At 46.2% G+C, this 16342-nt stretch overlaps 1 protein-coding gene across 2 annotated transcripts in view; it reads right to left on the reverse strand.

Annotated features, from left to right (window-relative positions):
* LOC144754385 (ectonucleoside triphosphate diphosphohydrolase 8-like) overlaps window positions 1-16342 on the reverse strand; it is a 325819-nt gene that overhangs the window by 266815 nt on the left and 42662 nt on the right. The window lies entirely within an intron of this gene.

Consider the following 16342-nt stretch of genomic DNA (forward strand, 5'->3'; position numbering starts at 1 on the left):
AGCGCCACATACGGTTGAAACAAATCAAACGGTAACGGTAATTACCGCACCAATTTTTGCTGATTCCAAAGTAGGCTACGCCTTGGTTCACCAATGTCCTTTGTGCCCCAATTCCTGTAGGGAATGGAGGAAAGATGTCACTAACCTCTCCGGTCATGAAGCACCATGCATGTAAATCTCTCAAAGACAGAAGGTAGCGTCTAAGCATTGCAGTCTGTTCGTCTACATTAAATCGCTCGTAACTGCGGCTGGATGTTTTGATAGTGCTACTCGCCCTAACTTAATGTGAAAGAGCTGTTGCCGAAATGCATACCTTAGTTTCGGTCTCAATGTCCTCTTCCTTGCGTGGCGTCTCTCTGTCCGCCGTCGCACTATGGGGTTCTCGTCTGCCCGCGCTTAATGAATAACGTCATCGGCGCTAGGTCTTCTGGGAATTGCAGTTTTATTCGTGTGTATTCCGACGCTCGCGAAATCGGCTAAAGTTAAAGTATAAGTTCAAATGCAAGGCTATTGTTCATCCAAGTTTAGCTCCATTTAGAATGGGTCATAATTCTGATCTTTATAGAACAAGGGTCTTTTAAATTGCTCGAAGCTGTGTGATGAAAATAAATCGCCAGTGAAATAACCTTTATTTTCATTCCAGATCTATGCTTTGATGGTATATAAGGGCATTAGTGGACAGAGTCTTTAAGCGTTGTGGCAAGAGTTACGTGTCTCACAAGTGGTATAGTTCTGACATCTCATTCAATCCTGTCACAGCGGAATTGTATTTCAGTATCAGAGTCGCTTCTCGTAGAGATAGTTTTTCTTCCAGGTCACCTCCTCTTGGGTCGGGGTCCACCTTGGAGATAACTGTCCATTTAAGATCATTCTCTGTGTGAGAATGATTACTCCAGTGTTGTACCAACGGTGCGGTCACAATATTTTTCTTAATCCGCGATTTATGTTGGTTAATCCGCTGTCTTACCTCTTGGCTGGTTTTTCCTACATAAAGCCTGTTGCAAGGGCATATGATGCCGTAAATGATAAACTTAGTCTTGCAGTTCGTGAATTCTAAAAGTTTCCATGAGATGCCATTATGTTGGAAAACATCTCCTTCCATGGTCAGCGAGCAGCAAACACATGTACCACATTGATGGTGACCAGTAATCGGTGGTAGATTCATATATTCTCTGAAGGATGGAGGCTTTTGTTTTGGCATTGCTGCTCTGACTATATGATTTGCCACACTTTTATTCTTTTTGAATGCAAAAAGTGGCAATTCGATTAGTTGTCCATCCAAATCTTTGACTAAGTGCCAATTCCTACATATCTCTTTCTTCAACCAATTCGATGTAGTTGGCGACCTAGCACTTTTCCTTGTTTCACTCCCCCTGCCTCCTCTCCTTTTTGGAGTGAGTGTATGACCTTTTGCATCACTCACTTTGGAACAGTGCCCCCCCCTGTTGTTGACTTCATGGTTAGTTTGGAGCACGGGTACTGGACCATTAACTAGCTCCTGGTCCCCCCTCCTTTTTTTGACTATGCCATTTCCTCATTGAAACGAGGAGTGGTCCCATGCTGATAAACAACTGTGCCTCTCCACCCGCGCCAGACCATTAAAGTGGGCGCAGAGGAAAAGAGACCGTTGGGAGGCTCACAAAGAAGTGGTGCAAAGTCAATGCGCCACCGAGGGTGACCCCTGCCATGTGGGAAATGGATTGCCATGTGCACCCAGTTGTGCCTCAGCAGGAGGATGCCATGCCGTGAGCGATCTCTGTGCACCTTTGATAACCAGGTCGGTTACAGCCGGCCCTGTGAGAACCAGATTGCTGTTTCAAACAGCTGGGTCGCCTTTCACTAGTACGCTGCCCCGAGGTCAGACATGAGTTTGCAGCTGCCTGGGGGCAGCTCATTATTTGTAGTAGGGCACACTGACAAGGTACGCGCCCAGCACACCCATTTAAGTGTGCACCGTAGCATGGAGCAGGGGAGTGCTCCTCTGCTGCCCTCCTCCATGTTGTGCTCACCCAAGTGTTCCCCCATATTACATTCTAGCTCATGTGCTACTTCCACCCATCTCCACACTGCTCTCTCGCACTTGTGTGCTTTTCTCCCCCCATGCTCTGCATTGCTCCCTCTCTCTCATGTCGCTCCCCCTCCTCTGGCCATCTTGTTGCTTCTGCCCCAAAATTTCCATGTTGCTTCGGCCCAAACACCGTGCTACATTTTGTTTCGGCAATTCATATTGCTTCAAACAACTCCCACCCACTTTAAAAACAAGCATTTGTAATGCAATCGGTCTCGCATTGGTGAGTTAGAGCTATTGGTGTTCTAATGTTATTGTATTTTTACTTATGTTTATTGTTTGTAGTGGAGTAGATGCATGTTGTTTGCAGTGGAATTATGTGGTTTAATTTGGATTTGTTTGTTGTGACATTGTGTGTTGTGAATTGTGTGGTGTGTAGTATACTTGTATATTTGAACTATGCAGAATGGTGAATAGATAAGGGTGTGAGTTGTATAGATTAGATAGAAAGGAAGATTGAGAGGGATAGGTAGTTTGTGTATGAAGTGGGGAATGAACTCTAGATAGAGTAGTATAAAGAGTGTGTGAGATAGAGAGTATGAAGGGGTGAGAAGGTTATACAAGCAAAAAGAGGCTACTCTTGTGTACGCAGAAGACACCAAAAGAAGAGGAGTAGAGTAGCGATGAATTCCTGCCACAGGATAGGCCGGCAAATGATGGGTGGCCCGGCAACTGGAAGTCTTGGCTGGAAAACTTAGCATAAAATAATTGCGCTGCCCATTGTCAGGGGTGTGGGTGTAAGGTTTCGGTAGGGAATGGTGGCAGTGCTATAAAAAATATTTGCAATGCAATAGTTCTCGCATTTCAATGCGAGAACTATGACATTGGAAAGAAGCACGCCATTGTCCCGCCTGCTTGAAAAGAAAAAGTGTGCATGGCACGCTGAATGTACGCAAAGCACGTCGTGCCTGCAGTGAGAGAAACTCAATAAAGAAAATAGTGCTTACAGACTAAATAAGACGTACTCGTGTAATAATGGAAGTAAAGGGGCCAGTTGCCATGGGAAGTTACAAATGAAGACAAGGCGGTACTAACAAGCCTATTAACGATTCAGAAGCCAGCATTTACGAAGGGCAATGACACAAGCCAATGACAAGTATGGGCGGAGAGTGGGCAGGGCTTCTATTCCATACTCCATTACAGCAAGTCTCACAGAGCAGCGCATGCGTGCTGACTCTATACTCGGATCTAAAAATGGAGAGCCCGGATAGGAACCCATCTGCTTTTTAGAACTGCCGGTGCTCTGCACCGGGGGGACCCAGCCCACTTAAAGCCTTGCCTACCTACATCCTGTGATTGCCCCTGACACGCGCCTGTTGGCCTGCTCTGTTTTATGTCCCATTTCCAGTATCGCCTCCCTGCATAAATGGCCTGAATAAAGCCTCGACCTGCGAGGCCCCTTTAACGATGCATTCATTATGTTTAGCGTTGGTTATACCTTACACTTGTCTAACCTTTGTTTATGATAATGTTGTTGCGGTCTTTAATCGTGTAAAAGGAAATGGAGACATTTATTAGGCTGCTATGTCTCTGTTTCATTAGTATTCGGCACATCACCGAGTCACATCTATTTGCAGCCACCCAAGTCTTGTTAGGATATGATTAAAATGTTAGGTGCGTTTCCAATTATTGGCGGCCGTTTAATCAATTTATAATGTGCACTATAGATGTCTGATTTCACAAGGACCACCCTTTTTAGTGGGTTTCAGACACAGGGAGAGACTGCTTTGAACTCGAGCCCCCTATGAGATAAATCCTACTTATCTCCATGTTTAAATTCATACAAATCAGCCCTGGAAATCAATAAGTGGCAGACCTGTCAATTTCAACATCTGTTTAAAGCTCCGTCATTTTGCACAGGAAAAGGCACCAATGTCAGAGTAGGTAAGGCAAATGATGTGAATTAACACAAATGTAAAGTAAAGAAAACAGATTTAAACAAAAAATGACCGCAGACCATATAGTCGCACGGTTGTTGAAAAGTGCAGTTTGTCACCAGTCTGTTCTGAGAGAGCAGAGGTAGAGAGCTCCAGAGAGACTCCTTAAGATGGCTCACCAAAGCTCTTGGAAGAAAGGGACCTCAAACACAGGAGGAGGATTCCGGAGGTGGGGAGGAGCAAGTGTCTAGACCCACAATATACCAACACCACCCTCCCCTCTTAGCCCAGTGCCATGATGTACTTGTGTTCACGAGTATCACAAGGTCCGGTACACAAGTGCCTCGAGGTGAATCCCTTCGCACCAGGAGACTGCACAGGCCCAGTGCCGCCCTGACAGTGGAATCACTATACACTGGTATCCCGAGACCCACCATATTCCCCTAGTGTCCTGCATGCTGCAGCTCATCTGTTCAGAGGTCTATGGTGCCCACGTACCAACCTCCAAAGAACAGCTGTGCCTGCTTCGCATCCAATAGCATCATCTACTAAGCCACCTGGCACCCCAAGGTGCCTGCCAGACAGGACCAAAGCCTCCCATGGGCATGTTAAATGTGCAGCAGAAGAGCAAAGCTGGAATCCCAAATGTGCAAGACCACCACGAACAGATGCCAAGCAGGCTCCTCCTGTGCCCCGAGGGGTTGGGAATAAACCCCAGTCCACGTGCATCAGGTCACACCCCTTCTCCCCAACAGGAGGGGGCTTAACACCCTCCTCTTAGAACCACATAGTCGCTGTGTAACTCGGAGGCTACCTGAGCGATGTTGGAGATCTCTCTGCGCTCTTTATAGCGTTATCCCATTCCCAACAAGTGACAGCTCCGAGCGCTCCATTAGTACTCGCCACCCGCTCAGCATCTTGTAAATTTGTCTACCTGCCTGGCACTCACACAAAGCCCAGTGCAGTCACACCCGTGATTAGCTCTCTGCATCCGCTCACCCCCACCCCTCTTTGTTCTAGCACTCCTCTGTAACACCTCTGTCATGCCCTGGCCAGGGACACTACGACCCTGGGGCAAAGGGCAGAGGCCAGAGGACACCGGACACCGCTTCCGGTTAGGGGAGGGGACAGGAAGGGATAAGGGACATTCTAGGGCTGGACCTCGGGGCAAGAGGTCAGGGAACATGTACGCCGAACGATAAGCAAATAAAGAAGCCTTACCACCTACCACCGTGTCCTGTATTTCCTGGGGGCTGCACAACACGACAACTGGCGGGGAAGGACGTGCATTGTGTGCCCAGGATTGATGACAGGAAAGGAAAGATGCCGTGCGTTGCGTCGAAGGATCAGCGATGACATCATCGAGACTAGAAGCCCACCCAGTCTCATGTATGAGTGAGGAAAATGGCGCAGGAGCCCACCCCGAAGCGTCCTGCAGCAGCCGGGTAAGAAGACTGGAGAAGCTGAGTAAAAGCGCGAAGTGAACAACTTGAAACGCGAGATCTCGCGAGAAGAGCAGCGGCCATTTTCAGGTCAGGCGGCAAGGGCCAATCAGCGCGAAGAGAAATTGGGCGGCCATTTTGAAGTCAGGCAACGCTCCGATTGGTCGCGAAGTCTCGCTAGACTGCTGGCGGCCATTTTGAAGTCAGGCAAATAAACCAATAGAAAGAGAGAACAGTGCGGCAGCCATTTTGAAGTCAGGAATCGAACAAAAAGAGCGAAGAGTGGCAAAAAGAGCACAAAAGAGAGTAAAGAAGCACAAGCAAAGGCAAAGAAAGAAAGAAATAGTGAAAGAGTGCCAGAAAGAGCACAAAAGGAAAGAATAAAAGCACAAGCAAAGGCAAAGTGATAAGAAGCAACAAAATAATACCAGGAAAAACACCAAAGAAACAATAAATCACAAGCAAAGGCAAAAAGAATGGCAGAGCCAAAGGTAGAAAGACAAAGTGCACAATACCGAAGACCGCTACCATTCAACTTATCTGAGCCACAAGTAGGCATACGATGGAAGAAATTGGTCAGGCGTTTTGAGAGATACATGGAAGCCAAGGACGTGACTGACGTGAAAAAACTAGGTTTATTCCTAAACTTAGTAGGTGATGATATTGAAGATCTATTAGTGACACTGCCAGAAGAGGAGACTGCCACCTACGACAAACTAAAAAAATACCTAACAAACAAGTTTGACCCGCAGAGGAATGTAGACTTTGAGTGATACACCTTCGCGATCAAATTCCAAGAGACGGATGAAACACTCAATGACTTTGCAACGAGACTATGAAAGCTCGTAACTCACTGTGAATTCGATAAATTTGATAATGAACAAGCAATCAGACTGCGTATCATTGAAGGTTGACACGGAGTTCCGTGCGAGAATTCTAAAAGAATCAACCTCACTAGAAAATATCTTATCACTGGCAAGAGCAGAGGCAAGAGAGATAGCACACGCAGAGAAGATGGCGCGAGGAAAAGAAAAACGAGTGGAACAAGCACATCGCATAACAAGCAACAACTGCACGAGCGGCTGGAAGAAAGACAGAAATGAACAGACACCAAAGAAACAACAGGAGGTAACATGCTACAGGTGCGGACTTGAATTTCCACACAGAGGCCCATGCATAGCATTTGGCCAGACATGCAGGAAATGCAATGGAAGAAACCACTTTGCCAGTGCATGTCAGGGATTGCACTTCAGGAATGACAGAGGAAGAGCGGGAAGACCACGAATGCCGCCAAGCAGGCATGTCAGACATCTCGAAACAGGAACTAGGAGCTCTTCACTAGAGTCAGGTGAAGAAGAGCAAGAAGAAAAGACAGAACGACTCTACCTCATGTTGGACGCCATTGTCGAACACTCAGATGAGGGTGATAAAGAAGAAAGGATCTGTCTCGTGGACAAAAAGAAAATGAAAAAGACAGAATCTGTGACCAGAAGTGTAGGATCACACAAAGCAAAATTTGTCCTTGACAGCGGCGCAACATGCAACATCATGTGTGTGTCGGAGTACGAAAAAATGAAAATAAAACCAACACTGAGACCGTCTCGAGTTGAAGTATTCAACTGGGGATCCCGGATGCCCGTAATAAACATGGGAAAATTTACGGAGGAACTAACATACAAAGATCAAAAGACAAAAGAAGATATTCACGTGCTGAAGGGAGACATTCCAGCACCATGCCTACTGAGCAACATCACAGCACAGATGATGGGTTTCCTTGAGATGACATACAACATGTCAGAGAAGAGAAGCATCTTGAAAGAATACCCCAAGCTACTGCAAGGACTAGGGAAGTTAAAAGGACGGCAAATAACGCTGCACATTGATGAAACAGTGAGGCCAATAGCGCAACATTATCGGAGAGTGCCAATACACCTGCAGCCGCAAGTAGAGGAAGAGCTTGAAGCAATACTGCAGCAAGACATAATACCGGTACCGGCGCTCGCTATCTTAGGAATAGAATTGGTTTCCATCATCCGCCTGGAGCATTACGTTCGGCATCACTGTTGCTGGCGACGGTTCCGGCAATTAGGCGCGCTCTCATCGGGTGTCGCTCCTTTAGACATCTGACGCCCAAATCCTGAAATGCACTGCCTTTGTCTTTGAGGAAGACAGATAATCTGCTGTCATTCAGAAAGGATCTCAAAACATGGCTGTTTGGCCAGTGATTCCTTTGAATTCCTTGCCCTGTGCTTTTTGCTTGGTCTGATAGCGCCAGGACACTCTGCTTGAGTAGCTGAGCGCTCTACAAAACACCCGGTAACATAACATAACATAACAGAGCCAGCAGAAGGACTAACACCTTGGGTGTCACCGATCGTAGCAGTACCAAAGAAAGACACGTCAAAAATAAGAATCTGTGTTGACATGAGAATACCAAACAAAGCAATTGAACGTGAGAGACACCCCGGCCCGCTTCTGGATGATATGATCAGCTGTCTAAAAGGCACAAGGCGTTTCTCTAAATTAGACTTATGTAAGGGATACCACCAGTTAGAGCTCGATCCTCAGTCTCGATACATCACAACGTTTTCAACACACCTAGGTCTCTTCAGTTTTAAACGCTTGAGTTTTGGAATATCGTCCGCTGCTGAGATATTTCAGGAAACAATACGACAGGTAATAAGGCCAGTGAAAAATAGCTTAAATTACAGCGATGACATCCTGGTGTTTGGCAAGTCGAATGAGGAAGACGACAAGGCATTGCGAGATGTATGCTCTCATCTAGAGCAGGCGGGTCTGACACTGAATGAGGCGAAATGTGAACTGGAGCGGGATGAACTAGCATTCTTTGGCCACATCTTCTCAAAGAAAGGCACGCGACCAGACCACAGCAAAGTGAAAACGTTAGAAATAGCAAAACAACCAAGTGACGTGGCGGAAGTGAGATCATTTCGCGGCCTTGCCAGTTATTGTGCAAGATACATGAAAGACTTTGCCACTGTGAGCGCACCGTTGAGAGAATTGACAAAGCAGGGCCAGAGTTTCACATGGACTGAAGAATGCAGCAAAGCGTTTCAAGAGATCAGACACGCTGTGACAGCAGTAGATCACCTAGCGTATTTTGATCCGAGGCTGTGCACTCAACTGACGGTAGATGCCAGCCCAGTCGGATTAGGGGCGATTTTGACATAGCACCAACCAGGAAAAGACTCCCCAAGAAGCGTAGTAGCCTATGGGAGCAAAAGCCTATCGGACATAGAAAAAGGATATCCCAGCCGGAAAAAGAGAGCTTGGCGGTAGTATGGGCATGTGAACACTATCACATGTTCATCTACGGAAATAATAACGGACCACCAAGCATTGATTACAGTATACGGAAACCCAAATTCAAAAATACCACCAAGGATAGAGAGGTGGGGGATACGGCTAATGGACTACAACTTCAAAATAATACATAAGCAAGGGAAGGAACACAATCCGGCTGACTACGTATCAAGACACCCCCTACCACAAGCGTCGCAAGCGACCACCATGGCAGAGGAGTACTTAATTTTTGCATTCAAACACAACACACCGGCAACAATAACCATGGAGGAGCTAGAACGGGCGACAAAACAAGACCTCACCATGCAAGCCATAATGAAAGTGACCAAGCAACAAAGGTGTAGGCACGTGAACAACAACAGCAGTTGTGGAGAAGGAGTGATAAAAGACGAACTGCTGGTGTTTAAAAAGATCAATGAAGAGCTCTCAGAAAGTGAGAATGGAATAGTTATGAGAGGCACCAGAATAGTGATGCCCCGAACACTGAGGAGAAGGACAGTAGAACTAGCACATGAGTCACATCAAGGGATAGTAGCGACCAAGAAAATGCTACGAGAAAAAGTGTGGTTCCCGGGACTAGACAGCATGGTCGAAGAAACTGTGATGCACTGTCACATCTGCCAAATAACAGGACCCCCATCAAAGCCGAAGTCACTGCAAATGTCCAAACTTCCAACAGCAGTGTGGACAGAGCTGGCAGCTGACTTCTATGGGCCCCTGGAGACAGGAAACTACCTGTTGGTAATCATTGATGAATTCTCCAGGTTCCCAATAGTAAGACAAGTAGCGTCAACCTCGGCAACCGCAACGCTGCCAGTTCTGGATGACATATTCGCAGCATGGGGTTCGCCACAGACACTGAAGACAGACAATGGCCCACCATTTTCTGGTGAGGAATTCAAAAGATTCATGGGATACCTTGGGATTCACCATTGAAGAATAACTCCCCTGTGGCCACAAGTGAATGGAATGGCTGAACGATTCATGGGGACAATTAAAAAGGCAAAACAGAGAGCTAAGCTAACGCAGATCTCAATTGGACAAGCACTATACCAGGTGCTGAGAGACTATTGAAACACTCCTCACAGCTCCACACGATGATGCCCCGCGGAGCTGGTGTTGGGGCGATCCAGTAGAACGAGGTTACCACAAGTGAAAGAGGTGGAAACCTTGGAACAAAGAGACATAGCTGCGAAAGATCAAGAAGCGAAAACAAAAATGAAGGCATATGCTGACCAGCGGAGACACGCTACAAACACAAAAATAAAAGAAGGGGACACCGTGGTAGTACGGCAAAGGCAACTACGGAAATCATACAGCGCATTCTCAAGAGACCCGTTGACGGTGACAGAAGTGAAAGGGCCAATGATAACTGCGTCAGCAGGACAATACCACATCACCAGGAATAGCTCCCCCTTCAGAGAACTAAAAACAAAGGAAGAAGATTTGCCGACACATGGGCTAAAAGACGACACACAAGAAGAGAATGCACCAGTAGATCACAGAGGACAACGACCAAGAAGAGAATGCAAAAAGACGAAAAGACTGATTGAGGAGATGTAAAGAGACGGAAGCCTATGAATATTTTCTCTCTCTCTCTCTTTCTCTCTCTCTCTCTCTCTCTCTCTCTCTCTATCTCTCTCTCTTTCTCTCTCTCTCTCTATCTCTCTCTCTATCTCTCTCTCTTTCTCTCTCTCTCTTTCTCTCTCTCTTTCTCTCTCTCTCTCTCTCTCTCTCTCTCTTTCTCTCTCTCTCTCTCTCTCTATCTCTATCTCTCTCTCTCTCTCTCTCTCTATCTCTATCTCTCTCTTTTTCTCTCTTTTTCTCCCTCTATGACCACAGGCAGTGTCACGAGAAACTTTTGTTTGCAACAAAGGGGGAGATGTCATGCCCTGGCCAGGGACACTAGGACCCTGGAGCAAAGGGCAGAGGACACCGGACACCGCTTCCGGTTAGGGGAGGGGACAGGACGGGCAAGGGACATTCTAGGGCTGGACCTCGGGGCAAGAGGTCAGGGAACATGTACGCCGAACGATAAGCAAATAAAGAAGCCTTACCACCTACCACCGTGTCCTGTATTTCCTGGGGGCTGCACAACACGACAACCTCTCTCCTACACAGGACACTGCAGCTGCACACACAATAATCACATGGAGAGAGGTCTATGGCTCCCTTGACACGCTTAACACATGCATCCTTCCACACGACGACACATCACTCTACTCTGTGCCTAAAAAAATCATCAAAAGCCCTCTTCAAGAAATGCTTAAAACTACCTCCTTCATGTACTTAAACACCACAGATCTATTATTTCACAGCCATAAGAATAAACTTTATTTTGCATCACTGTTTTCCATTATCAGGTTTAATGCCCCGATTTATGTTTTGTTATTTAAAGTGTTGCTCTCTCGGTTATGTTTTTGTTAGAATGTTGAACCATATCCGAATATTACTAGCTTGCTGTAAACATCTCGGCCTCATTACAAGACGCTCTGCTGCTCTAGCTGGGGTGTAGTCAGACAAGGAACCCTAAAGATGGCACTGCCAGACTGGAGCAGTGATATGAAAGATGACGCAGAGCTCTTGGTGTGCTAATGCTGCTGGATGTAAGGGGACAAACAACTATGGGTTTGGTTTCTAGAGTGAGAACAAAGTGAACTTCTCTAAGGAACAAACGCTAGGACGGCCTTGCTTGTGGAGTGCCCTAGATCCTGGTCAGAGGAATGGGTCCTACTTCAAAATAACAGCTCATCTGCCCACAATCAAGACACCAGACAGGTACATGGCTGGCGGCCGGAGGGAAACGAGAGCAGTGGGGGACCACTGCGAGAAATTCACAAGCTCCTCTCAGGGCCATTTAGTAAAAAAACTGCTGGGCAAATTAATTTATGGAATTAGGTTTATATATAGCGCGAACACGACCTATCCGGGTATCAGAGCGCTGTACAAGCAGCAAAGCAAGTTAAGCACAAAGGGCACTCCACAGCTGCCTGTGAAGGGGGTGGGTGGGCAGTGCTGATGTCTGCCTGAAGTAAGGGATTGGAATAAGGTCAAAGGGCAGGGTCTTGAGGGCGCTGGGGGCAGTATACGGGCCTGGTTTGGGAGGGATGAGGTTTGGAGGTGGGGGCCGTGCGCCGCCTCCTGCGGACTGTGTAGGTTCTTCTAGAGTGGCAATGGCTGGATAGCGGGTACTGCAGACCCACTCCAGTGTCGGGGGCTGGGGCAGGAAGTGTTGGGGGGGCAGGTAGGGTCCTGGGGTGCAGGGTACCGTGCCCTGAAGACGTCCCGGCCGGCGGTGTTGAGCCGGCGGTATTGGGCCCCCCAGCCATGCCTTACCCAGCCAGCCCCCCGAAGAGGGACTTGACGGCCTTGGGGGAGGTCCTGGGCGCCCATCGTGATGCGAGACAAGCTGCATGGTGACAGTGGCGGGCCATGGAGAGGGCGGGTCCGGGCCCTCCCGTGGCCCTGCCTTCTGCGCGTCCGGCGCAATGATGGAACGGAGGCCTTATTGCGGCGCGGAGCCGGGGTGCAATGGAAACAAGGAGTGCGCCAATTCTTTATCGGGTTCGACGTTCACAGCTGCGCAGAATGGATAATATACTTAATATAAAAAACTGGGTTTTTAATATTGTTAGTTAAAATATAACCAATCATTATCCTTACTATAACCGCGTTCTGTGTATACAAAAATACTTAATGTTACATCTACTTTAGGTGTGCCTCTGCCGAAAAGTAAACGGCCTACCAGTTCATTCTTTACAACGAGACCAGACCCGTTCCAATATGGCCGACATCATGGACAAGCTTCGGCGAAGATTCCTCAGCAGCGTCCTCCTTCTGAGGAAAGCAGATTAGCAAGCGTCCAGGAGGGTAAAGGGCTGAATAGAAAGGAAAATAAGGCAGGAACAACGGAAGGGGGCTGGAGAGAAGGCTCAAACAGCGGGCGAGGTGGCACGGGCAAAAGTAGTGCTCAGGAAAACACGCAGTAAATGGGCCAATAGCCGTGGAAGGAGACATGGCTGTCATAAGGCGGGACTAGCAGCCTCTAAACCAATCAGAAGGCAGCATTTAGAAAAGAAAAAGCCACAAGCCAATGAAAAAGTGGGCGGGGGAGTGGGTGGGGCTTCCCTCACCTATAGTGTATACTGCATGCCTCGAAAAGCGAACAGCGCATGTGCTGCACCGCTAGGCGAGACCTAAAAACCAAAACCTTTCTTGCACTAATTTTTTCTTTTTCTTTACAAACTCAGATTAAGAAATAAAAATTTAAAAAATCCTCCATCGTTTTGTAGGGACGCACATGTCTGGTGCTCGCACCTACAAAATATTCTGACCAGCTGCATCATATCCTTTTTCTTCTTCTTTAGCCATGCTGCACAGGGTCAGGATGCTGTACAGCAAGGCTAAAACCATTGGCAAAGCCAATTGGTCAAATAAGCAAGACCTATTCGCTTTTCCAAATTCTGATGTGAACTGCGACCTTTATAGCACCTGTTTTTTAGAAAGCATAATTCAGTGAGCCAAGCACACAATATAGCGTGGTAATGGCACAGTGAATGACTCATAGGCATACATACTAGCGCATTTTCGTGGATGTGGCTTTCCATTATGACACTTTGTAATCATGGCATGGTGAAGTGCTTATCTTATAGTATTGGTAGGTATCTATTTGATACTTAGCTGGGTTCCATGGCATGTATGTGGGGACGGGTGTATAGTTGTACTTTCACCAGCTTATTATTTTATGTATATATTAATGATGCCAATAACGTTTCTTACTTTTTTAAATAACTCTGAACGATTGTCCTTAACCCTAACCCTACCCATCCCAAACCCCACCTCTTACCCATCCCACCAGGCTCCCCTGTTCTTTTTTTAGTTGGGTACACCCTAATACTTGTCAGGAAGCTTTTTGCTACCCCACTGAGCCCCCCAAATATTATTGACCAAGCTACGACCCTGCCCATGCACTCTTTCAAGACTCTCGAGTCTCCTTTTTCCACGTTATGAATTTATCTAGTTTAATTTTCATATTGCTGCACTACCTCTCAGTCATTCTATGTACTTACTTCGACGTTACCTTGTTTAATGTAAAGCTTTCTAGATCTTGGAGCTATATAAAAGCAATAAGCAAATAAATAAATACAGAAATAAAATTGTAAGTCAACAAAGATTACTGTTATAAACCTCCAAAATATACATGGAAATAGACTTTTTGCAGCGTGACCAGTATTTTTATTTCAGAGGTCCTTCATTAAGATTCAGTAAGCCTACATTTCAAGACACTTAGGGGGCATACTCACGAGGAAGTGGCGGTGATAGGCGTTAGACTCCTTGGCTTAACGCTTCTCACCGCCACTTCGGAAACGCCAGGCTGCACCCTATTCTCAAGAATGAGGTACAGCCTGGCGTTTCCCCCTGCGATGGCGCTTAGTCTCACGACTTAACACCAAGTGCAAGGGTGTCTGCGAGCAGGGAGGTTTGTTTATGTACAGGAAGGGACACCTACCTGTACATAAGCAAACCATGGCACAAGGCAGCACACATAGAAATAGCAACAAGCATTGGCATAGCCAATAGGTCTCGCTTTTGGGACCTTATAAGTATTTAGCTATGCAACACAATATCCTTGGTGCAACAACATCAACTGTTGCATGGCTAAACACTAGGTCCCAAAGGCGAGACCTATTAGCTATGTCGATGCATGTTTAAGGTGAAATCCAACGAACAGGTGCTGGAAGTTAAGTATTTATTGGGGGTTCAAGGCAAAAGCAGCCTGAAAAAAACTGCAAATACATTACATGCTACAATATCTCCTACATACAAACCTCTCCCTACAAACATTTTATGGGCTTTGAGTTCTAAATCCAGTCAAATTTGCTTCCACTGCACTGCACCTGTGCCCCCACTTGTACGTCTATGTGACACCCCATTTCTTGGTGTCTGTGGCCATCCTTTATTCGCCATCTTCTCCGTTTACACCATCCGCTGTCAAGAACCCGCCTTATGGCAACCTCACCCACCCCACCAGTAGCACCCTCCCAACATGTGTGATGCCCACTTTTAGCATCTAGACCCGGAACTATTTCTTCCCAGGAGTGCCTTAAGAAGCGATAGTTGGCTATTCATCGACCTTGCCTACTATGACCTCCTGCTGCTCCCGAAGGCTGTGTAGTGCACTGAAGCTTCGCTGATGGTTTGAAATGCTGCACAAAGACAAGTTAAGGCCCATGTTTAATTCAGTACGAAGGGAGCGTGGAACGCTCTGGCCTAGTTTCTAAGCACTGTGGACAGTCTTCTCTCAGTGGTAAGTTGATTTAAAACAAAGCAAATAAGGCAGCAGCTTTTAAACAGTGCTTATAGTCACTGGTTTGCAGCGTCGAAGCACTGTAAATTACTGGTCAGTGGTACACCAGATCAAAGATATTTATTTTGTGATACTGTTCGCTCCAGTTAACCTTGTGCGTCATCGTATCTGCTCTGTGCAATCACAGTAGGTCGCGTTTTCGCTCGAAATGTCTGTTGCGCAGTGACGTGAAGCAACTATGTTCATGGCAAAACCAAACGCTAAAAATTCCAATAGATTTTTAGGGTTTGTGGAATAAACATATGAGGCCGATGTATATGTAATGAATGTCAGTGGAGATTATTTGCATGTCAGCCAATAATTAAGGAGGCTGGATAGCTCAGCAAAATAAACGCCCGCTGCTGACCCAGGCAATGACCGGCAGGCTGCATATTCTAATCTGGAAAGGTCAAATCCGCTTTGCATCCTTTGGAATGTCAGCACGTGGATATCACCTGTTATTTACAACATTTAAAAGAGGTAAAGAAGTACCACGAAGCGCTAGACAATAACAAGTTGTAGATTTCTGAAAAACAGACCAGATATACCTTTCTTGCAGCCGAGGAGCCGAGCCGTGAACTAAAATGAAGATGTTTTTCCTTGCTGGAGCGATGTAAATTCTTAAATGTCATGCAGCGAAACCTAGACTAGAAGAAGTAACGGACAGTAAATAATGTATTTCAAACAGACTCGCCGCGAGCTGTCTAAGTTATTGGGGGAAACATGCCATGAACGCTCGCTCCTGGAGATACATTGGCGCATACCACAAAAACAAGCGCACGCGCCTCGTGCTATAGCAGGAGAGAGGCCGCCACAAGCACATACTCGTGCTTGTGGCGCGCTGCTGCGCACTTCCGCAAGGCGTATGCCGCCACAAGCACGAGTATGTGCTTTATAAAAAGAGCCAAATATACAGCAAAAAACCCTAGATCATATTCACATCAAAACCGTCCCACACAGAGAGCAACACATTTATATAACTTTTACTTAAAAAAAATATATATTCATTTCTTTCAATTAGTATTCAATAACTTTTCAATAAATACATTGTACATATAATTAATATGATTCAATATGACTCCATTCTAAATCTAACTCATGGCAGTCCCAACATAGACGATGCAGTATGAAAAATTGAGGTACATGTCTCAACAACAAAAAAACAGAATAATGTATGCATGAACAACAACCACAGAAAAAATAGAAAGAATTAATAATCAGAAAAAAACAATTTAACAAAAACAAAACATAACAATTATATACATCATGGACATTCACAACAACA

The sequence above is a fragment of the Lissotriton helveticus genome, chromosome 5_1 (assembly GCF_964261635.1).
Source record: "Lissotriton helveticus chromosome 5_1, aLisHel1.1, whole genome shotgun sequence".
In the NCBI taxonomy this organism is placed as follows: Eukaryota; Metazoa; Chordata; class Amphibia; order Caudata; family Salamandridae; genus Lissotriton; species Lissotriton helveticus.